The 25,278-nt window shown below is 37.5% G+C and overlaps 1 protein-coding gene across 4 annotated transcripts in view; it reads right to left on the reverse strand.

Moving 5' to 3' along the window:
* Window positions 1-25,278, reverse strand: part of LCLAT1 (lysocardiolipin acyltransferase 1) — a 148,746-nt gene that overhangs the window by 118,166 nt on the left and 5,302 nt on the right. Inside the window, exon 1 of one of the 4 annotated variants that reach the window (XM_020983749.2) lies at window positions 24,137-24,379. The exons of the other annotated variants lie outside the window; for them this stretch is intronic. The gene's annotated coding sequence lies outside the window, so the exon portion shown is untranslated. Of the gene's footprint in view, window positions 1-24,136; window positions 24,380-25,278 lie in introns of those variants that run through there. 4 annotated transcript variants of the gene reach the window in all.

Here is a 25,278-nt window from a genome sequence, read left to right on the forward strand (position 1 = left end):
TTTAGTCCAAAACCACATCATTTGACACATGAAGAATCACAAACTATGAAAATATATTTTTTAAAACTATGAAAAAAACACAAAACCATATAACACAAAATAATCAAGAAACCAAAACAAGATAAAATGTTTATAGACTTGGTAGCAGGATGCTGTACAAACAACAAGTAGATAGGCACCTAAAACAATGAAAATTACAGATGCAAGCACTCATGCTACAAATCAGCTACGAAATCTCCCTCCACGGATGGAGGTCAGCAATCTCTTTACACCTTAGCTTCACAGGGAGCTGCCTGGAAGACTGAGAGGTTAAGCGTCCATGGTCACAGAGCCAATATATTTTAGAGGCGAGATTTGAAAATAGATATTCTTAACACAGGCAGCTACTCTATCCACTATTCCATGTCTCATTTCTCATGCTTTAAACAACAAGAGAAAAACATTAAGGAAATATTGGGGCAATGGAACTATATCACTGATGTTGGTGAATTTCCCTGACTGCAAGTAAAGCTTCCTTAATTTATATATAGAATTCACGGCTCATAATAATAAAACTTTATTGCATAGCACCTCTTACTAGATTTCATTAGAATACTATTTCCAAATTTTGGACCCTACAACTTAGGAACTTTTAAAAAACAATGCAAGTCATATAAGAACTTGGAAAATGAAGGCTTCTAAGAAAAGACTGAGGAAAAGAAATGAGATTATTTAAATTGATGAGAAAAAAAGATCACAAATAGAACTTTGACACATGGGACACATGAATCTTTAGCCAATTGAAAATGAGATAAAGGTTACTTTGATATCTTTTTTAGGGCAGCTTGGCATAAAGGAAAGAGTTCTAGAAGCTAGGCTTTTAGCTCTGACACTAGCTGGACAGCAATTGGCAAATCACTTAACTTCTCAGAAGCTCTATTCATTCGGTAAAAAAAAAAAAAGCAATACACTTTCACCAGTTAATACACAGGTTGTTGTGAGGAAAGCATTCTGTAAACAAGGAAGTGCTATAGAAACATGAGTTTTTGTTATCAGGGCAATGGAATTTCAATCTTCTTCATTACAAGCCTGCTGGTAGGTACATACATCCACCTGGTACCACTTATTTGCTGGCTAAATCCCTAAGTACTCAAATTTTTCTATTTCTCTTGAAGGTATCACAGTTGTCCCTGATGCCTAAGTTCACAGTTGAGGTTGAAACTCTTTCCTCTTCCTCACTCTAATAGCCAATCATTTATTTGTCAAGTTTGTCAAGCAAGTCTATTTGCACAGAATCTCTTGCATCTATCTATATTCCCTTCTTTTCATTTACATGTCACCACCCTCGTTCAGGCTCTCATCATCCCTCACTGTTGAACTACTGAAATAATTTTCTAAATGGACTCCCCACTTCCCATCTCTTCCTGCCCAACTCTTATCTTCCATATAACTATCAAAATAAGCTTCCTAACGCACAGGCTATACTCCCTTAGTCAAAAATATTCAGTGGCTATTTATTGCCTCAAGTGAAAAACACAAACTCCTTAGCCTAACATTTAAAACTTCCCCAATCTGGGTTTGATGCCTACCTTTCCAGACTTATTTCACATTATTCTCCTTCACATATTCTACATTCCAGCCAAACTGACCTTTCAAGTAAGCATTCCACTTCCTAAATCCATGCTTTTTCAAAGACTCCTCTTTTAAACAGGCTTCCTGACCTCACCTTTGACCTTAGAATTGCTATCTTCTTCCAAGATTTGGCTTAAGTACTGTCTTACTGGAAAGCCTTCCCCCATTATTCATGTTAGTGCTCTCTCCTTCTGCAAATTAATTCATATTTGTTTCAAACTCCTTATAAGTTGTATCCCCAAATAGAAAGTAAGCTCCTTAGGAACAGAGACTTCTTCATAGATTATAGATCTAAAGACCAGAAGTAACCTACTCCAATTTCCTCAATTTTAGAGGCAAGAAAATTCAAGTTATTTTTGTCTTTGTATTCCTCACACCCATTACAATGCCTTGCACATAACAGACACTTACTTTTGTTGAAATGAAATTAGGCATATGTCATCTTGCAGCTTATTAGCAATGGACATATGCTCACAAGTACAAGTACAATCTGAGACAAATATTAATAGGGAAAAAAGAGATGAATTGTTCATTTAGCAAGAATGAGAGGCAATACATGGACACTGCACATGCTACCCTGGGACCAGTAAGATGTTAAAAGAACAAGGGAAAGGTGTTTTGTGTGCAGGAAGACATGGTGTAGTGGTGACTGATTGTACCTGTGAAAGAAGTACCTACACTGATGAGATTATAGATTTCAGTTATCTAAATAATTAAGACAATGAAGACGCATTGCATAGGGAATTAGGAAACCTGGATTCTAATGCTAGTTTCACCACTGAACAGTTGTGTGACCTTGGACAAAGTCAATTAATTGTGACATTGAACAAAGTCAATCTCAGCCTCAGGTTTCTCATCTCTAAAATAGAGATACTATAATTTATTCTTTCTACCTCACAGGGTTTTCCTGAGGTTCAAATGAGATATAAAAGTTCTATAATAATAACAATTTGAGATTATGTAATTGTTTTTAAGACTTGCACAGCATTTGATATGTATTATCTTATTTGAGACTCACAAAAACCCTGTGATGTAGAAAAAACATATTATTCCTAGTTTACAGATGAGTAAAATAAGACTCAAAAAAGTTAAATGACTTGCCCATAATTCATTCAGCTACTAAATGTCAGAGTTATTATTCAAACCCTGGTATTCCTGATTCCAAGTCCAACAATCAATTCATTATATCATGCTGTATCTCTCTTATATAATAACTATCATTTGCAGAATTCAAAAGAGTTTAATAAGCTAGATGAATTTCTAATGTATGGAACTATGATCTTAATTGTAATTATTATTAAAGAACTCTGTGCTATATAATCAATCAGGCAGTCAATAAATATTTATTAAGTGCTTGCTGTGTTCCGGGCACTGTGCTAAGCACTGAGGATATACAAAAGAAGACAAAAAATAGTCCCTGTTCTCATGGAGTTCAGTCTAACGGAGAAGGTAAGATGAAAACAACTATATACAACAAAATAGAAAACAGGATGAACTGGTGATAATCTCAGCAAGACGGCAGTAGGGACTGAGAAAGGCTTCTTGCAGAAGACAGGGGAAGGAAGCTAGGGAAGACAGAAGAGAATGAAGAGAAAGAGAGTTCCAGGTATGGTGGGACAGCCAGTGACAAATGCCTGGAGTTAAGAAATGGAATATCTAATCTGAGAAACATCAAGCAAGGAGACCAATGTCACTGTATTGCTGAGTATTATAGGGTGTGGAGGTTGAGAGTAGGGGTGCAGTATGGTAAAAGAAGACTGGCAAGTTAGGAATGGGTCAGTGTCCTATTTCATAGCTCATCAAAGACTCTTCAGCCAACAAGTAAATTTCCATGTCAAATAACAACCTATTCCATTTTAATTCCTCTTGATGATATTTCACATAATATTCACATGGCAAATACATTTATATTTTTTTGGTAACTTAATCTGAAAGACAAGAACTGATCTCAGTCCATAAACAAATACAGTAAGCTGTGCTAATAATCTGAAACATTCTCTTGGTCTTTAAAATATTCTGACATGATTAATGTTTTCTAGACTTGTATAAATCAAAATAAATAACAGATGGGCAATGCCCCTACAGAGTTCCATATATTTTAACAATATTTTATGTAGTATTTTCTTGCCATTAGCAAATGAAAATAGGTAGAACAATGTATTTGACTTCCAATAAAAATGCTTCATTTGGTAACAAAAGCACTTCAAGACTTGAGCTAAGCAATATAATTAATATTTACAGATTTTATGTCTCTCTGTGTGTGTGTGTGTGTATGTGTGTGTGTGTGTGTAAATACATATATGCAAAGAGAAAGAGAAAGAGAGAATGCTTAAAACAACTAAACTGTTTGATGGATGGGCACAAACAAAACGAAAATTTCAGAAGACAATTTGAGTACTAAAACCCTATGAGAATTACCAGTGAAAATCCACTCTATTTGCAAACCACACTGTCAATTAAAAAAGCATATTTCCTGAGGTTTGCTTTGTTTTTCCCATTGTTGCTAAAATAATTCTGCATCCTGATTTCTGTGCAAGGCAATCTTCACAATTCCAACGTGGCACTGATTCTGGAGTCCAAAAGCCAGGATTCCTGGCTCTGCCACTTATGAAATATATGAGGTTAGCCAAGCCATTTAACCCCTTTCAGACCTCAACTTCTTCGTATATAAAATGAAGGATCGGATGTCTAGCTCTAAATCCATAATTCTATGATTGCTCATATACAAAAGGAGTTAAAATATATTTCTCTGGGAACTTGATAAAAAAATTGAATTACATGGTATCTAAGGTCTCAATTCTCAATTCTTTAAACAATTTTTCTTTAGAAAGCATTAACTTCAGAGGTAAGATTAACAGGTATGAAAGATAAGAAGAAAAAAAGTCCACACAACTCAATACTATTCATCAAAATGAACACCTAAGAAATTAGCTTTGCTGGACTGGGTAAGCCATGTATGGAGAAAAGAATCACAAAATGTTAGATGAAAAAAGCACTTAGAGATCAAACTTCTTCATTTTACAAATGAGAAAACTGAGGCATAGAAAGTACATTGAAGTTAAATGACTAACTCAGAATCACAACTAATGTCTGAGGTGGGATTCCTGACTCCACCTCAAATAGCATTACACCATGATGCAGATGAGAGAGATGGGGAGGGAATAACCACCATGACTCACAAGAAAAGAAAATTCTCTAACTACTACTAAAGAGTAACCTTTAAAAATAATGTTTTCCCTAATATCTAACTATCCAGAAGCCTCAGTTCATTCACAAGCATCCAAGGCTGCAGGAGTGAATGGCTTAATCCCTAAAAATGACACCGCCCCTGTGCTCACTTCTGATGCCAACAAACAGATTAAGAGCTGTACAGAACATCAAACACAAAAGGGACAATGTTTGCTTTTCAAGACAATCTATTCAATACTCACAGCAAAATACCTTGGCCAAACAAATGATTTGAAGAGTACTCAACACATGGTAGGAATTCAATAAATGCTTCATGCAGGAACCAACAATGTTATTACCAGCCAAATTTGGGTTTTCTCCATCCTCCAAATGATTATATTGTATGGATATGTAATACTATCAATTCACAATGTTCTTATAAATCAACAGAAAAACTTCCTAGTGTTAATGTGGAAAAGATAGCTTTTGCAACTGACAAGTCAATCAACTGAAATCCAAATCTCTCTTTTAAAAATTCATAGCAGCAACCTGGCATAGTGCATAAAGAGCTAGTCTTAGGGTCAGAAATACCCAGAGTTAGGTCCTACCCTCAGCCACATACTGTCTGTAGTGAAAGAGGGAGAGAGAGAAGGAAGGGGAGAGAGAAAGATTATTTTATTTCAAGTTTTATAAAATCTCACAAATTTTTCTGGGCTTCAGTTTCTTCATTTGCAGAAGAAGAACGGTATAATGGGTAAAATTTTCAGAGGCAACTTGAACAAAGCATTTTTCCTTCTAAAGCAGCCAACACGCTCAGTATTTTTGGTAATGCTTTCCCAAAATCAGATTTACTATGTCACATTCTAAGTGCAAGAATATAATTTTTTCATTATTTTGTTGGACTAATTTATGGTTTTAATAAACTTACCACAGCACTACTATTACTTCTAAAAGTTGTTATTTCTTGAACAGAAAATATCTATAGAATGTGTGATGTTGGGTAAACTTATTTCACCGATGTAGGCTTTAGCTTCTTCATTTGTAAAATGAGAATGGAGCAGGTAGATGGTCTATATTGCTCTCAAATCCTATGACCCAGACTTGCTCAGAAAACTACTACTAGGAGGCAGCTGGGTGGTGTAGTGGACAGAGCTCATGGAGTCAGGAGGACCTGAGTTCAAATGCAGCCTCAACACCTGACACTTACTAGCTGTGTGAACCTGGGCAAGTCACTCTACCCCAATCGCCTCATCAAAAAGCATTTAAAAAAAAAGAAAGAAAGAAAGAAAACTACTACTATTCTTTTTGTAGTAGCAAAGAACTGGAAACAAAATGAATGCCCATAGATTGAGGAATCACCAAACAAACTGTGGTACATGATTATAACTGAATATTACTGAGCCATAAGAAACCACAAATACGAAGACCACAGAGAACCATCAAAAGACTTACATGAACAATGATGTAAAGTAAAATAGTAAAACCAGGAAAAAATAGGTACTACTATAACAGAAATGGAGATAATAATGAAAATAAAATTAAAAGAGACCTGGAAATGAAAAGATGTGCCTTCCTTTCTTCATTGTAAAGGCTTTGGTATAGAATACTAAATTTGCTGTCAGTTTAACTGAAGTGAAGGCTAGTTTTGCACATCTGCCTTTTTTTCCTTTCCTTTTTTATTCTTTATTAAAAGGGATGACTCTATGGGGGCAGCTAGGTGGTATAGTGGATAGAGCACCAGCCCTGAAGTCAGGAGGACCTGAGTTCAAATCTGGCCTCAGACCAAACACTTAACACTTACCAGCTGTGTGACCCTGGGCAAGTCACTTAATCCCGATTGCCTAAAAAGGGGGGGAGGGGGAGATGACTCTAGATAGGGAAGACAAGAAGGATAAATTCAGAAATGATGATGATAAAAAAGTAAAAGCTATCATTTTTTAAACTACTGCTATACATCATTTCCTTTCATACATAAGTACTTAGGATGAAATAAAATCATGCCATTGGCAGACTAGTACAGTAAAAAGGCAATGGCTTTGAAGCCAAAGGACCAAATCCTACCTCTGTTACTTCCTACCTGTGTAATCATGAACAAATCATTTAAGCTTTTTGGGCCTCAGGATCTAAATCTGTGAAGTTATGAAATATTTCATATTTTTTTCTTGATTACCTTACATTTTAAATTATAATATACTATAAGGTTGAGGCAATATGGCAAAGAAGGCAGAATACTAAGCTGGAAATTAATAAGATTTAGATTTAAATCCCACTTCTAACACTCACAACTGAACCCCTGAGCAAGCCATGTACCTCAATGTGCTTCAGGCAGTTCCCTAGGACTTGATACCTACTAAATGACAGTCAAATTGTGCTCTGAATGGCACAGAGATCTTCCATGTTTCGAATACGAAAATGGACAATTAAAACTTTAAAACCTAATACCTTACTCTTAATAGGCTCTGAAAGAACCCTACAATAAAATAAAAATCTTCTTTATAAAAACCATCAGATTGCTCTAAAATACTTCATTCTGATACTCATCAGTTATGTTGATTTTTTTCTCTTCTTTTTCTTTCGTTTTTGTTGTTGTTTTTAAAAAGTACTATGGGGGAGTGGTTCTCTAGAAAGAGGATGGGGAAGGATACTGGAGGAAACTATGGTGATGTAAAAAAACCCAAAAGACATCAATAAAAACTTATTTTAAAAATGTTCTTCCTTCTCATCATACAATGGCAACATGTACTACTTTTCCTCTTTATTGCCTGTATAGATTGGGAGGAAAGATTTTTTTAAATCCACAAAATAATTAAAATATAGTTTTTTTGAGAAATTTGCATTTTAGTCATACCTAGCTATCATCTAAAGAAAAATTTATATTTGTCTTAAAGCAGTAAGCAATAAGCTAAGTGGCACAGTGAATAGAGCACCAGGACTGGGAGTCAGGAAGACCTAAGTTCAAATCTAGCCTCAGACACTTACTAGCCGTGTGACCCTGGGCAAGTCACTTAACCCAGTTTGCTTCAGGTTCCTCATCTATAAAATGAGCTGGAGAAGGAAATGGCAAAACCACTCCAGTACTTTTCAAAAAAATATCCATTTGGGTCATAAATAGATATGATTGAAACAACTGAACAACAAACGAACAATGAACAGTAAGCAAAAGTCACTGTGACAAATATATAAATGATCTAAATGAGTCTATTAAAATGTTACATTTCTATAGTTGTAAAGGTTATCATTCAAAATATTTAAAATAGTTTACTTCTAATTTATTTTCCCTACCCATGACCCTTCCCCCCATCCAAGAATTGGAAAGACATAAGTAAAGAAATATTCCCTTTTTTAAAATTACATAAAGTTGAAGAAAAATAGTGTAGATTCTCTTTATTGGAAAAAAAAGATGGCTTACTCACTAGTACATTGCTTAAATGAGTTCCAAACAGTCTTACAAATATTAACCTAGAATCTTTCTAGTTGGTTTGAACTTATTCAACTAAGAGGGGATTAAACCAAAAGAAGCAAGCCACAAATGGAAAACATCTGCTGACAATTTCTGAAGTTAATGTTTTCCACTGATGGTAGATATCTGTTATCACAATACTCTTTGTGGAAAATGTTCAAATATTCATTTCTGAAAGACCAGACTGACTTAAGTGGAATTATTATCAAAAACCACTTATACCACATAGCAGTCTGCTAATGTTTAGAGAATTTAATTAGTAAGGCTTAAAGAATTCCCTCCTTAAAATTATAGTGAAAAAATAAAATAAAACCACAAGCGTAGTACATATGGAGGAATGGTGGCCTGGAAGAGGAGTTTGAGTCTGGGAAGCCACCAAACTCCTCTTCCAGTCACCAGTCCTCCATATTTATTGTCTCTTCCATTTGAATTTAAACTCCTTGAGATCAAACTATGCATTTGTGCCCCTGCACTTTAGACACAGTGGTTGACACATTAATAAGAACTTAAATATCTTTCATTCACTCATTCATTCAACAGGGGACCAAAAGAAGCTAGAAGCTTCATGAACCATCAAACACTTGATCTGCCTGCCAAAGCCAACATGTTTAAAATACAAACGCATGTACAAAAGTTTACTGAGAATGAGGAAACTAAAAGTAGTACTGCCTCAGAAAACAAAGAGAAGCAGTGAAGGGGCAAAATCATTTATAGAAAGCTTGGCAAGAGACCCATTTAAACCAGACAGTCCCCAGAGCATTTAAAGATTAAACCAGGAGATGGATAACAAATAAAAGACAGAAAAAGGTCAGCCCAAATTTCTACAACAAGCTCTTCTCTACATCAATAACAGTGAAGCCATCACATTTGAAATCTAACATCACAGTCTCTGATGTACTACATGAGGAAGAAGAAATGAAACAAAGAAAACAAAGACAGGAAGAGTAGCTGGACCAGACAGAGTAAGACTGTGCAGGAGGCAAAACAATTTTGAGGGCAATTAGGGATAGGGAGAACCAGAAGAACAGAATGCAGTCTGACTAGTGGAAAAGTGAATGAGAAGGAATGGCTAAAGAATCCTGATGGAGACTTAAAAGTACTGAAAAGTTATGATATTTTATTCAAAATACATTCATTTAAATGTAAATAGTCGCAAAGTCAGTCTAATTGGCTGCACTAGTGTTTAACTTTAGTTTTATAACAAATCATTCAATTTTTTTTGGAGGCAATTGGGGTTAAGTGACTGGCCCGGGGTCACTACAGCTAGTTAAGTATCTTTGGCTGGATTTAAACTCAGGTCCTCCTGACTCCAGGTCCACTGCCCTACCCACTGAGCCACCTAACTGTCCCCAAATCATGTAAACCAAGAAACAAAAAATTATCAAAATCATAATCTCAAACTGGATCACAAAACAAAACTGGGCTAAAAATTGTTTTTAAAAAACATGCCAGAACTTAAACAATCCAAATGTGTTATATCCTTCAAAGCAGTCACTCTGTGAATGTATTCTAATATGTCTATTTCTGAAAATAAGTATTGTAAGAACTCTAATTTCAGAAATGCCTTCAGAACTTGTGACACATTATCCTTCATCTAGTGAACTATGGAAAAGAATGTTGAACAAATTTGCCTGGCTAAAAGGAATCTCAGGCAAAGGGGCCTGGAATAAAGCATTGAGAGAACAGAATACACAAAACTTGAAGAAACTGGCTTGCGCAGAATATTATCAAGTATTTATTTAATGCCTACAAAGATCACCCTTAAAAAAAGACCTCCTGTTAGCCTCAATTAACTAAACCTTGTCCTCAAAGAACTTACAGTCTTGGCTATGAAAATAAACTAGAAATAAAAAAGATAAATCAAAAAAGTATACAAGCAAGTGTTAAATTGGAATATGAGTATCAAAAAAATTCAGGGAAGATATCAATGTGAGCTAAAGTAGTCAGGGTGAAGTACAACAAAAGAAGCTAAACCTGAGCTTGATTTTAAAGGATTTGAAGATACAGAAATGCAGGGAGGAAAGAGACTTGGATAATGAACACTGTAGAAGGCAGTGAGAAGACCACTGAGACTAATACAGACTATGTTGAAAATAGGAAAAAAAATAGGAAAATAAGGTTAGATTCATAAAATGAGGTTGTCCCAGATTACAGGAAGTCCTGAATTTCAGGCAGAAGAGTAGGCTTAATGAAGTAGCGAATACTAAAAGTTACTAAGTTATGCAAAAGGAGTAATGTCTGAAAGAGAAAGAGGGTATTACATGAGTTCAAATGGTTGTATGGTAGTCTAATGGGGTCCCTTTGAGATGCACCACAAGATTATCATTGTACCCCAGGTTTTAAGTTGATATGTAGCTACTCCTCCTAAGACTAAGAAAAGAAGTACTATGAGAACACACTCTAGCATACAACTTCAAGCATATGGGACTATTATCTATTGATAACTGCAGGGGTGACTTCTGTCAACCTCGCAGATTTTGTTCTAAGAAAGAGACAAATTAAATTAGGTTATGTCCATGTTTTTAATTTCTCTCAAGCTGGTGACACACATGCATTGCATAGGAGTTACTGTCCAGAACTGGGCCCCTCTAAGGGAGCTTGATTTGGGGGTTGCGGATAGAGAGTTTATGTATTCCTGGAAAAGTGGGTATTCCCAAGGGGTGTCAAACAACTCTGACTGGGTAACACACTGGGAGGGGTGGGCTATATTGAAATGAGGGTCTTGGGGTACTTAGGTCACTTAATCTTGGTCAAAGAGACCTTATCACCTGTCTTGACAATAGGGAGGAATCAACATTTTCCCAGACCTGTCTGGGCAACACAATGAACAGGAAAAGACCCTTTAGATCACATCTTAGTGTCTTCCTGAAGAAGAAACTGAAAGATAATGATTACCAAGAAAAATCATTTTTCACACTGCTTACACTATTGATTGTGTGTTTATATATTTTACTCTAATTAACAGCCAGTAAAAGTAAGTCAGTTGATGAAAGAGACAGAAATAGAGAAAGGGATAAAAATAAGTAAAGAAGGAAAAAAGGGAGAAAGGAAGAGAAGGAAGGAAGGAAGGAAGGAAGGAAGGAAGGAAGGAAGGAAGGAAGGAAGGAAGGAAGGAAGGAAGGAAGGAAGAAAAAAAAAGAAAGGCAGTCACAGAAGCATTAATGCCTGGAAGACCCCAAACTTTTAAGTATTCAGGTCAAATGCTCTGAATTACATGGTAATTTTCATACTGGATTTATTTATACTATTTTTGCACCCCTTGTAAAAAAAGAAAAAAATAAACAAAAATGACAGACCACTTGAATAAGGCAATCTTGCAAATAAATAAAACTCTCTTCTCCTCCCAAAAAAAAGCACAGAAGAGAATAGAAAGAAGGCAAAGGAAATAGACAGCTTTGAAAGTTATAAGCTGAATTTATTTTATACTTAAAACAACAAGCAAGATGTACATAAAAGATATTTCATAGTTTCATGTTGTCATTGTTATTCAGTCATTTTGGTTGTGTCCAACTCATGACTCCATTGGGGTTTTCTTGCCAAAGATACTGGAGTGGTTTGCCATTTCCTTCTCCAGCTCATTTTACAGATGAGGAAACTGAGGCAAATAGGGTTAAGTGACTTGCCCAGGGTCACACAACTACTAAGTGTCTAAGGTTGGATTTGAACTCAGGTCTGACTCCAGGACAGAATTAAACTGCAACCAAAGCTAATTTTAACATGCCAGGTAACACTTAGCAAATTTCCATTTTCAAGCAGCAAATTAAAATCACAGAAACTTTGGTTTAGAAAAAGCAAATATATACAATTGCCAAAATTCAAACCCTGTTTAGATGTCTTACTAAAACATGACAATTATGAGAAACTTGCATGGATTTCTAAGTGTTCCAAGATCAAACAGTAACTACATAATTTGTAAGATGTGTAATTACCTTCCTAAAAAAGGATTAAGCATTTCATTTTTCAATTTTATACAATAATGACACTAGTAGTTGACAAAGATTACCACCACATTAAATTTTAGGCATTTAAAAATAAGTCTAAAAGATGAAGTTCATTTCATCAAAATCTCTGACCATGTCTGTAATTGTCACCTGGCTTCCACAACAAACCTGGGGCAATTTTGAGGAGGGAGACATGACTTGTGATAGCTGAGAGAACACTAACTCCAACACTGAGGACCTGCCATCAAGGGCTTACTTCAGCTGGTTCCAGAGGACCTTGGGAGAGACACATGGAGAAAGAGCCTCATGGGAGGTGGAGGAAAGGGGAAGACTCTGGATGACTGCAGCCCTTTAAGATTTAGACAAGGATGGAAACTAGCTTCTACCATATTTCTCATCTCCACGGCTTACAATTCTAATGACTGCTGACTTCAGCTGGTGAGATCTTTCTCTCTCTCCTGATTTGAGGTGAGACCTCATCTCTCTCCTACCTGAAGAGCTCATTTACTTTTCATACTTCCTAGAATATTCTAATCTATACAACTTCCCCAATTTCTGTTTACTATTCAGTTTGGATCTCAATATTCACTATTTCTAATGGTCTATGGCATGACTACCATGCAGTGAGGTGGAATTATACCAGCAAGTATAAGCTAAGCACTTATCTCCACATTAAAAAGAACAATCAAGGGGAGCTAGGTGGTGCAGTAGATAGAGCACTGGCCCTGGAGTCAGGAGGACCTGAGTTCAAATACGGCCACTGACCAGACACTTGACACTAGCTGTGTGACCCTGGGCAAGTCATTTAACCCCAACTGCCTAAACAAATAAAGAGCAATCAAAGAAATAGTTTTCCTTCTGAATTCAGACTCATATCCCTAGACCAGAATGATATTTTGGGAGTGAGAGTAAGATGTTAATTCTAGGGTTTGCAGGGATGTTGGAAGGATCAGATGAGACAATATTTGTTTTTAAAAAGCACTTACCATAGTGCCTAGCACATAGTCGGTACTATATAAATGTTTACTCCCTCTCCTCTCACCTCTAGTCCAATATTCCTCTTGAAGACTAGACAACAAATATAGTTACCTTACTAGTCCTAGATCCTGCCTGCCCCTCCCCTCTCCCATTCTACTTCTCCCCAAACAAATGCACTTTTACTATAAGCATGGCCATCCTTCTACTTTTATCTATAGATATGATATCTAACATTTATATAACATTTCAAAGGCTTGTGAATGAGTATATATGTACATATATATTCTCTTCTTTGATTCTTATAACAACCTTGTGAAATGTGCTTTATTATCTTCATATTAGAGATGAAAAAAATTGAGGCTAGGAGAGGGAAAGTGACTTGCCCATGGTCACACAGCTAATAAGGGCTAGTAGGGCAGGATCTGAACTCATGTCTTCTTTACTGCAAGTCTGTAACTCTGTTCAAGTGAATTTATCATGGGCCCTGGACTTCCTAAAATACTGACAATAAGAAATCTTAGAGTTCATCTTAATTTTCTCCATTTTTCAGAGAAGAAACTTTATCTATAGAAAGACAGCTAGATTAGATACACACATATTTAAATTAGTTAGATGGATAGATAGATAAGATTGATAGATCAGAGAAATCTACAAATCTACATGTCATAGATTCTGATAAAGTCACCTTTCAGAGAGCCAATATGGTATAATGGATAGTGAGCCAACTTCCTTAGCAGGAAGCCTGGGATTCTAATGTTACTTCACATACAAAGTGGCTGTGCGTCCCTTGGCAGGACACTGAACCTCTCAGTGCCCCCTGTGCTGATGAAGAATGTTTCCTTTTGGGAAGCAGCTGGGTGGCACAGTAGATAGAGAGAGCACCAGCCCTGAAGTCAGGAGTACCTGAGTTCAAATCTGGCCTCAGACCAAACACTTAATACTTAATAGCTGTGTTACCCTGGGCAAGTCACTTAACCCCAACTGCCTAACAACAAAAAAAAAAGAATGCTTCCTCTTTGAGTATCCCCCAAACCAAAAAATTCAATAAGTCTGGGCCAAAAGAAATAAACTTTTCAGTGAAGATGTCACATTTGGCATCAATGAATATAGTCATAGGGTTTAGAATTAAAGGAGACTTTGTTTATCTAAAAAATAAGAACAAACTGGTATCCAGAAAAGGATCATTGTGACTGCCCTTATGGATATTTCCACAGGTAATTAATAGCAGTCTAGACTTAAAACCAATTCAGTCCAACAAGCATTTATTAAACACTTACTACATGCAAGGTACTAAGCTATTTAAATAGACAAAAATGAAAAACAGTGCTTTGTCCTCAAGGAACATACATTTTTACTGGAACTGCTTCAGTGACTAATAATCAGCATTATTTTAGTTCCTACTAAGACACTCTTTATAGTACAAGTGGGGATAAACAAGTGTTCACGAAAACAAGTTTTGCTCTGGGCATAAAGTGCTTAAATGTCATCAACAATTATGGGGCAGGTAAGTGGAGAGTGGGTTGAGAAGGAACTCCATTCTCTCCTAGCAACTAGCAGAAAGAAAGCACTTAGCATCTCTTAATGGGTAAGGTGTGTTGGGTTTAGAGGGAAAAACTTGTAATTGTAACTAACCAGGAATGGCTAGAGCAAGCAATGATATGCCACTGTCATGGTAACCACTGAAGTTTCCTAGGGTGTGCCAATTTTAGTGCACCAATTTCAGATTTTATAATGACAAAAAAACTATACAGCCACCATTCTCCAAAGTACAACTGCAAATGGTACCTCGAAAGTACCCTAGAGAAGGCTAAACAAACTGAAGGCTAACAAGAAGGGGAAAAAGACTATCTCTATATATCACAGACAATTTTTAGCACCCTCCAGAATGCAAAGAATCTAGTTTAGTGACTCACAGTCTGGTAAAACAATAACATCTATCAAGATAAGAGATTTCCCAGATCCAAGAGGAAGAATGCCAAAGAGCCATGAAAGGATATCTAAATTCTAGGTTTGGAGAAATTACTACTTAGCTCTACCCTGAACTTGTTCCATTTTCAAAGTGGTTTTCACAGTAACTACTTTGACAACCTCAGAATCAGAAAATGTTAGCACTTCAAGCTCTAACTAGGTGTCTCAGGCACCAGTATTAAGCATGAGGGCATGATTTCTTCTCCTGGCAAGTGTTCAGCTGGCCTCATTCTCCCTATACAAAGCCATCACTCCCACTAATCGCTCCTCAGGAACTACCCCCAGTGCCTCTGTAGCATACTTCTCCCAGGGCCTGCCTTCTGCTACACTGAAGCGTTGATGGGGATGAGGTCAATGTTGGGCCAAAATTGTGATAAAGAGGCCCAAGCTCCCCAGGAGAAGGGCCTCTCTCTGTACCCTGACTATACTGATCTGGGGCAAGCTGTCCAGGGGACCAGTATTAGGTCTTTCACAATGAAGCCCCACGCCAGTTCTCCTGATCACAAAGGAGAAGCCCCAGTCCTGTCTCTGTCCTCTAAGGAGTTTTGTGTCCCAAGATCATGCTCCTGACAGTGCTCTGTGTCCTAGGACTACCCTTTTTCCAACCCCCAAGTGAATTTCTTCCAGGTCCTGGAACTCCTAAAGGAGGAGGGAGGAAAGAAAAGGGAGAAGGAAGAGAACAATAAAACTACAGAAGAAGAATTAGTATTTAAGTAAACACCTACTATATTCCAGGCACTTTGCAAATATTATCTCATTTGATCCTCAAAGCAACCCTGCAGCTGCTATTATTTTTCCCATTTACAGCTGAGGAAAAGGAGACAAAAAGAGGTTAAGTGACTTGCCCAAGTTCTTCCTGATTACTGGCCTAGATAGCTCTATCTACTATGCCACCTAGTTGGAATGAGAAAACTGAGAACCAAAGAAGTATATAAACTTGTTCAAGGTCCTACAAATGATCAATAGCAGGTTTCCCAGCACCTAATATAATGCTCTTTTTCATGTCACAACACTGAACTTGAAATCAACCCAAATATCAGTATGTCCACCTTTAGTCCTAACATAATTGTTTATCAGGTTCTGGTTCTTTCACACCATACCAAGTTTTAGTCTGTTTTACTGCTGAAATCAGATCATGATATTTAGAGTAGGAATATTTCAAGATCTATTCATTTTTTAAAAGGTTCATTATAAATATGTGTATGTATATACATATATATACACACATAATACACACACACACACATACACACACATATGAACTATATTTATCTTAAGATATATCTCAAATTAGAATTTATTTAAAAGTCTGGTTCCCAAATGAGACATAAAAGCTTTGAGGTCTACTACTCATGATGTGATAGAATTAGAAAGCAGTTAAAAGTGGATTTTAAAAAATATTTGCTTACAAATGTATGAACAGGTTATGTTCCAAAAGTTCTCATGAAATGCTTTTGTTTCAATCTAAGAAAGCATTTTCCCATAAAAAGTGTTGTAAATTGGCAGTTAGGTTTCTAGGTTAGTCTATAATGTCCATTTAACTCATAATTATACCTCTGACATAATTTAAATATAGTACACTGGAATCTAATCATTATGTCTAACACCAACAAAGAGTGCTGTATACACAGCTGTCCATTAATAAGTGTTCATTAAATTGACCAATGTCTCTGTGGAAAAAAGTAGAGATTTTCCAAATATCCCCCCCCCAACCAATGGAGGATCTTGTACTTCTCCACCTCCCATCAAAACAGTAGTTTAAAGCTCCAATGACTCAAACAGAAGCACCATAACAAGGATCCTAGATCTGGGCCTTTCTACTTTTCCTTCAACAGCCACCATTCATTTAAAAATGGTGAAGCAGTCAGGGGGAAAAATAACAAACAAGGAGCCTTATTTAAGAGCTGTTATAGCTGGCAAAAATATCTCACAATAAAAGTTATCCCTTGGAATCACTGGAACACAAATGGAGCTAGAACTGACTATTTTTAGATGCTCTCCTTCCACATTTTCATATTCCTTTTCCAGAGCCCTTCCCAATCCTTCCATATATCTGCTTTTGGTCCTCAGACTGGTACTCCTGACCTGTTCTACAATTTTCTCCTAACTTTTTACCTCCCACCCTTAACCCCCCAGCCCAGGACATTGACTCAGTTGAGTTGGAACAGAATTATGAAGGAAAGTAACAGAGAATAAAGATGTAAAGGCAAGTTAGAGCCCAACTGCAGAGGGCCTTAAAAGCTAAGTTGGAGAATTTCTACTTTATACTGAAGACAACAGAGAACCACTGAAGCAGGGAACAGCAGGGGATGCGGCCAGACCAGTGCCATAGAAAAAAATTGTGGGCAATTGTGGAGCAGAGATGGGTGACACTGAAAACAGGCAAACCAATTATGTCACTACTCTTAACAGTCCAGTAAGATAGCATTAGCTTTGGGATTACACCTCATCCTCCCTGCCTCTCAGTTTAGAGGGTGGGGACATGAATGCCAAAGCTCCATTTAAGAAGAGAGTTCAGCTCAGATATCTCCCCATTTCTCACCTTGCAGCACTATTTTCTCCTCTCCTCTCTTCTCTCCACATGGGATATCAGGCCCTTAGGACCTGAAGGTGCTGTGCCCAAAGGAAGGTAAATTTTGATGGCTGAAACGTTCCTCAATATCTTGGGGTTTACTGCAAAACTTCTTTCTTAAAGACCGTGCCATAAACCCAATTCACTCTGGTTCACATTCTTTGGACAACAATAGGTCTCGCCAAAGCACTATTTAAAGGCTATTTGTTGTACCAGGTCGGCTCTGGGTGAATGTAAATAGTAATTGTTTCTCTTAAGACCAGAAACCCTGAGGGTCTTCCCCTCCCAGTTTGATTTTTTTCTTTTTTTTATTAAAGTGGCCATCCCTGGGCGCAAGTCTTAATCAGCCCTAATCACTGAATGGGTGTGGCCTCAGTCAAAGTGAGAAAACCTTAGCTTAAAAAAGCTGTTAACAGAATTTTACTGAGCCAGTCTCTAACCCGAGAATCATGAAAACAGCAGGCCAGAGACAAAGTGCCAGTAATTAGGTAGCCCTTTAATTCATTGCAAATTGGGAATTTTCCAGATCAGAATTCCACCTTGCAGAAGTGAAGACACAGATCATATACATAAATCACAAGTGTGAAAGTAGGGAGGAAGGGGGATTACAAACAATCGTTCCCAGGGCCAGAGTGGTTTCCCACACAAACCCACAAATGGAAGACAATACAACAATTCTGGAGTCTTGTGTGAGCAACACTGCTACAATTCTTGGGGTTCGCAACTTGGCAGGTCACAGGACCAGAGTTCTGTGACAGGAACAGGTTCTACAATCTTTGATTCACTTCACTTCAGGTACGCAGGCAGAAGGATGCCAGTGATTGTGAGCCTTGCCAAAGTTTGATCAGTTCAAACTGCACTGTAAGTCTGACTCAACAAGCTGGAAAAGGCAATTCTGAAAAATATATTCTATTAGTATATCCATTATACATATCATATCAATTATTATAAAAATCATAATTCTCTCCACATCCCCTCCTTTTGGCCAAAAGGCTCAGAACTACTCTTGAAGGCTGATAAGGAACATTCATTTGAAACATGATTTTGATTTTATGTAAGAATAAGTAAGTTACAAGTGTAATGCCAAGATAGACAGCAAGGCAAATAAAGAGAAGAAATATCAACGTGAGAGGGCAGAACATATCCTGCATCCTGGGCCATCTTCGGTCATCCGGATTTATATATCTGGCCACTGGACTGATATGGCTCTGGAAGAGAAAGTAAGGCTAGTGACTTTGCACAGCCCTTCTCTCACTGAAATCCAATTCATTTGCCAGTTATGGCATCATCTTGCTAATGCCTCGGTCCCCTTGGAGAACAAAGGACAAATCACAACCACAACTGCTCTGGGACCTCTCAGTTGACCACCTGCACCAGGGCTAAGTACCTTCACCTCCCCTTCCTACCCCAAACCTTTCTGTGTGTGGTCTTTCCCCATTAGATTTTAAGCTCCTTGAAGGCAGGGATTGTCTCTCTTTTCTCTTATTTGTATCCTGGTAATTAGCACAGAGCCTGGCACATAATAAGTTCTTAATAAATGTTTAAGGATTGTTGATAACCTGAATTACAGTAAAGATGATGTAAATGGAGAGAAGAGAACAGATGTCAGAAGAGGAAGAGGAATCTGCAAGACCTGACAAATGACTGGAAAGCAGGGAAAGAAAAGAAGTAAAAATGATTACAAGGTTAAAAGCATAAATAACAGAGAGTATAGTTGTACTCTCAATGGGGAGCTGAAGATAGGGCACTGCAGTTCATTCATAAGAGCATTTAGGAGTGACATAAAGATTTGGTAATCATCTGCAGAAAGATGATAACTGAACCCATGAAAGCTGATGAAATCATTGAGAGTAGAAGAAGAGAAGAGGCCAAGAGTGCCTCTACTTAGAGTAGACCCACAGAACTTGGCAGCAGGTAGGGGCCACAATTAAAACGGGCTAAACCTCTTCAGGCCCCAGGCAGTAAAGGTAACTAGAGACATACTGACGATGGCTGGTTGTTGCAGGTCACCTGGCAAACAGGAGAGAGTGTGCAGTGGCCCACTGCTGAAATCCTTCGGCCGCTGCAGGCAGCCCTCAGGCCTTATGTTATGCAGACCCCACTTAGAGAGTATGAGGCACATAATGATCGAGCAAAGAAAACAGAGCCATCAGACAAGTTTTTGTTGTCCAATCGTTTCAATTGTGTCTGGCTCTTTGTGATCCCATTTGGGGTTTTCTTGGCAAAGATCCTGGTGTGGTTTGACATTTCCTTCTCCAGCTCATTTTACAAATGAGGAAACTGAAGCAAACAGGGTTAAGTGACTTGCCCAGGGTCACAAAGCTAATACGTGTGAAGACAGATTTTAACTCAGGAAGGTAAGTTTTCCTGGCTTCAGGTCTGGCACTCTATCTACTGGGCCACCTAGCTGCCCTCACCAGACAGGTAGGAAAAGAATTAGGCAGTGACCTCTTAACTACTGTATTTGATGTCCTTTTAAACTCCCTTCAGCATACATTTGTTTCCCAATTTTCATCCTCTTTGACCTTAATGCAGCTTCTGACATGGTCAAGCTATCCTACCTTCTGGATCCTCCCCTTTCTTGGCTTCTATAACATTACTTGAATTAGGAGAAAATAATGTTACAGAAGCCAGAAAAGGGGAGTGGTTATAGAAGCCCCTACATTTCTACATGAATCCAAGAAGCCAAGAAAGGGGAGGATTCCAGAAGGTAGGAGAGCTTGACTATGTCAGAAGCTGCATTAAGGTCAAAGAGGATGAAAATTGGGAAACAAATGTATGCTGAAGGGAGTTTAAAAGGACATCACATTCAGTAGTTAAGAGGTTACTGCTAACTTCTGAGACAGTAGCTTCACTAGAGAGATGGGTCAGATGCCAGAATACAGAGTTGAGAAATGAGTGGCTAGAGGATAGCATAAACAATCACTAGGATTTTCAAAGAAAAAGGTAGGAGTACGACAATACAATAGCTTGAGTATTTATCAGAGGGGAATGAATGATTTAGTTTGATTTTAAGAATGGGGGAAACCAGGGCACAACTGCAGGCAGCAATCAATCAACAACCATTTATTAAGTGCCTACTATGTACCAGGCATAGTGCTAGGTGAAGGGGGGATACAAAGACAAAAATTAAATTAAAACAGTCTCTCTCCTCAAGGAACTTACATTATTATCAAGGGAGACATATGCACATACTGTAAAGTATACACAAAATAAATACGAGGTAATTGTGGAAAGGAGACACTAGCAGCTATGAGATCAGGAAAGAACTCATGTAAAAGGTGACAACTGAACAGAGCTTTGAAAGGAAACTAGAGAATCTAAGAGGGGGAGATAAGGAAGGAGTGCATTTAAAGCAAAGGCAGGAGATGGAAAGTCAGGTGTGAGGGACAACAAAAAGGCCAATTTGCTTGGATATGAAATGCTAAAAAGGTAGGTGGGAGACAAGCTGTAAAGGGTCTTCAATGCCTGAGGAGCATGTATGTAGTTCTAGAGGTAAAGGAGAGCTGCTGGAGTTTGGAGCTGTGCTTCAGGAAACTCCTGTTGGCAGCTCTGTGGAGTATGGATTGGAAAGGGGAGAGACTTGAGAAAGAGGAGTAATTAGAAAGGTACTGCAACAGTTAAGAGCCTAAACTAAGGTGGTGGCCGTGTGAGTTGAGAGATACTGTGGAAGTGGAAACAAGACATGACAATGGATACACAGAGTGAGGAAGAGTGAGGACTCAACAATGACTCTGAAATGGCAAACCTAGGTGACTACAAAGAGGATGGTACAAAAGAAATAGGGAGATTCAGAAGTAGGATAGGCTTAAGGTAGAAGACAACAAAATCGTTATGGATATGTTCAGTCTGAAGTATCCACAGTACAGTCTGAAACATCCAACTGGCGTTGACGATGCAAGACTGACCCTCAGAATAGAGACCAAGCAAGTCACTTATCCCCTCTCAACTTCAGTTTCCTCACTTGTAAAATGGGGATAACAATAACACTAATTCTACAGGGCCACTGTAAGGATCAAATGAATAATATATGTAAAGCATTTTGCTAACCTTAAATTTAAGACATCTATCAAGTCTCCCCTTAGTCTTATCAGAGTTAAACATCCCCAGTTCCTTCAAATGATCCTCATATGATATGGGTTCCAGGCTCTTCACATCCCAACTGCCTTCTTCTGGATGCTTTCTTACCCCAAATGTAGGAATAGTTTTTGCCTCACTTTTGCCAGTTTGCTCCCTTCCTTTCCCTTTCAACCTAATCCTTTCAGTTTTCAAGATTCCAGGCAAATACATTCTTATCAGCTCTTGTGAAAGATACTCCATTCCTGGCCAGGAGTATGTCAATCCATACATTTTAAACAGTAGTCCAGAATCCAAGTCCTGTTCTCTGATGTCATCTTCTTAACTAGCTGTTCTCTTTCCAAAGTCTTTATAAAACATCAGAAACAAGTATAAAAACTTTGTTCACAAAACTGTATACTCAATTAAAAATGTGACTTTAGTGTTCTAATGAGTACTTTAAAACAAAACAAACAACAACAACAACAACAACAAAAAACAGGGGCAGCTAGGTGGCACAGTGGATGGAGCACCAGCCCTGGAGTCAGAAGGACCTGAGTTCAAATCAGGCTTCAGACACATTACACTTATTAGCTGTGTGACTCTGGGCAAGTCATTTAACAGCAAATGCCTCACCAAACAAACAAACAAACAAACAAACAAACAAACAAAAACCCAAGTACTGAATGGATTTAATTTGTACCAAATGTCTATCGTTTGCTGAAAGGGCAGGAAAAGAGATTTATTTTACAACTTCAAAAACTCAAGAAATTTTACATCTCTAGGCCTGTACCACAAAGAATATTTTGTAAAAAAAAAATTAATTTATTAACATACTCTTTTTTATGTTAATTAAAAACTCATGCTCATTCATAAGCACTAGTCTCCAGGATATTAGCAAGTTGCATTCTTAGGATTTCAAAAGTCCCATGAAAATTATGGTGAATTCAGCTAGTAGTTTTTCTGATTCTTGTAGAAAACATATAATACTACATAATAGCTCAGTTCCTTTGAATCACCAATTACTTCATTATGATTTTCACTAATTAGAGTAAATTATAAATGTATCATCAAAATCTGAATGTCTAGTTGACATATCCAGATTTTATAAATGATCTGTCAAGGCCATGACTCTTAAAAAAAAAAAAGAGGGGGCAGCTAGGTGGCACAGTGGATAGAGCACTGGCCCTGGACTCAGAAGGACCTGAGTTCAAATCCAGCCTCAGACACATGACACTTATTAGCTGTGTGACCCTGGGCAAGTCACTTAACCCTGATTACCTCACCAAAAAAAAGCAAAAAAAAAAAGGAAATCAAATTCTTGGAATGTAAAATATACTAATAAACTGATAGAATGAATTCATGTGAAATAATTCAAAGAGGGGAAAACATCATTTACAAAGTACCACCAATTTAAAGCCTTCTGTGGGATATAATAAATAGTTTATTAGACAATCAAAATTATGAAAAAGTAACTAGAATAATCCTAGAAACAGCTTCAATAATACAAAGAATTTGTTTTTTTCTTAATTCCAAAACCAATTTTGGAAAAAACTATAACACAAGTCTAAAATCAGAAAGCACTCTGGGTAGGAAAACTCCCAAGTTATTCTTTTTCTTAAAAGTTTTTAAACATGATAAAAGTCTATTAGCAAAATCCCATTTCCAAATGCTATATAGAGCTGAACTGTTTGTCCCATATTCATTCTTAAAATTTACAGAGTTTCATATTTCTGTTATAAAACTGTACAAAGTTCATTGGGATAGTACAATAACAGGTGTTAACAAGAACACTTAATGTTAAAGGACAAAAAGCTGGGAACTACAATGAATTCTTAAAGAGCTACTTTATGAAACAAAGTAAGCTTCTAACATTTATTTTTGTCCTCTGTAATATTTTCAAATCTAATTATTTTCAAGGCCAGTTTATGACCCATAAACTTGCTACAGAATCACATGGTCTGTGGATTAGAAAGAACTGATCAACTATAAAGATATTTAGTTAAGTCTATAAATATAGCAGTACATGCTACTCTACTGAGCCTAAGGAAGAAAAAAAAAGTATATGAAATGGAACTATAAAAGAATGTGACCATAAAAATAAGGAGACCAGGTCAAGCAAAAATAGCAAGACTTTTCCCATGTCCTACCTACAGTGACAAACAAAATTCAAAGGAAGATGCTTCTGCTGATCCTAAGCTAAGGGTTGTTGCCTTAGCAGAAAGATCTCTGCAGCACTCCAGTTTAAAAGGAGTGTAATACTCCCCAGCAAAGACAGTGACTGAAGGCAGAAAAAGATCAAAGCCACCAACAGAAGGGAAAGCCCAGGTGGCCAGAGAAGATACCACACCCTGAGAAAAAAACGGCATCCAAGCTACCTACCTGCCCCATCCTGGCAGTAGCTGTCCAGCCCGTCAGTCGGCCACTGCACAGTAAATGTCAGACCCCATTTCTGCAGCGGTAGAGTCCTAGCGAGCGTCCAGAACGGCTACCAAGGGCGCTGCTCCACCCAGCTCAGAAACAAACTGCATCATCCAGCCAAGGCACAAACCCTAAGACAAGCAAACCTAGCTGAGCTGCTGGTGCCTCAGAAACACTGTGTCTTGCAAAAAGCCAGGCCAGTTGAACAGAGGAATTCATTCATCATGGATACCACTCCTGCATCATGAGGACTCTCCAGAGAAAAAGGACATCAAGGCCCTGCAGCTTCAGACAGACCACTTGCATAAGGCAATCTTGCAAATAAATAAAAATGTTTACCACTCCTCCCTTCTCCTCCCAAAAAGGCACAGAAGAGAATGGAAAGAAAGCAGAAGAAATAGACAGCTTTGAAAGTTATAAACTAAATTTATTTTATACTTAAAATGAAAAGCAGGCTGTACATAAAAGATATTTCATAGTTTCATGCTGTTATTGTCATTCAGTCATTTTGATTGTGTCGACTCTTCATGACCCCATTGGGGTTTTCTTGCCAAAGATATAGGAATGGTTTGCCATTTCCTTCTCCAGGGAGGGAGGAAGGGAGGATGAATCTCACCAGCCTATATTCTCACAAGCATTGTTTTACCATATAATGCCTTTATTACACCTGATGAATTGACAAGAAATATTTAAAAAAAAAAAGATTAAATCAAATGTTGGCATCATTCTGGCAAAACAATGCTTGTGAGCGTTGTCACTATAGGTTGGTGAAATTTCCTAAAGTTTACTATCTGGCAATACACAACAGAAGTCACTAAACTGATCAGATCCTCTGACCCAATAATCCTTCTGCTAGGATTATACCACAAAAATAACTTTAAAAAAGGAAATGCGTACAAAGTTAGTCATGGGAGTTTTGCTTGTAACAGCAAAAAACTAGAACAATGATAGGAGAATGGCAGAATAAGTAATGGCATGATAACAGAATGGAGTATTATAGCATCATAAAAAAGTGTAACAAATGTAACAACTGAAAAGTAACTGAAGTGATATATAGCAAAATCAGTAAGACAAAGAAAGAACATGCACACTGTCTATAGGTA

This window comes from Phascolarctos cinereus, unplaced genomic scaffold (assembly GCF_003287225.1).
Source record: "Phascolarctos cinereus isolate Bilbo 61053 unplaced genomic scaffold, phaCin_HiC Scaffold_2;HRSCAF=192, whole genome shotgun sequence".
Classification (NCBI taxonomy): Eukaryota; Metazoa; Chordata; class Mammalia; order Diprotodontia; family Phascolarctidae; genus Phascolarctos; species Phascolarctos cinereus.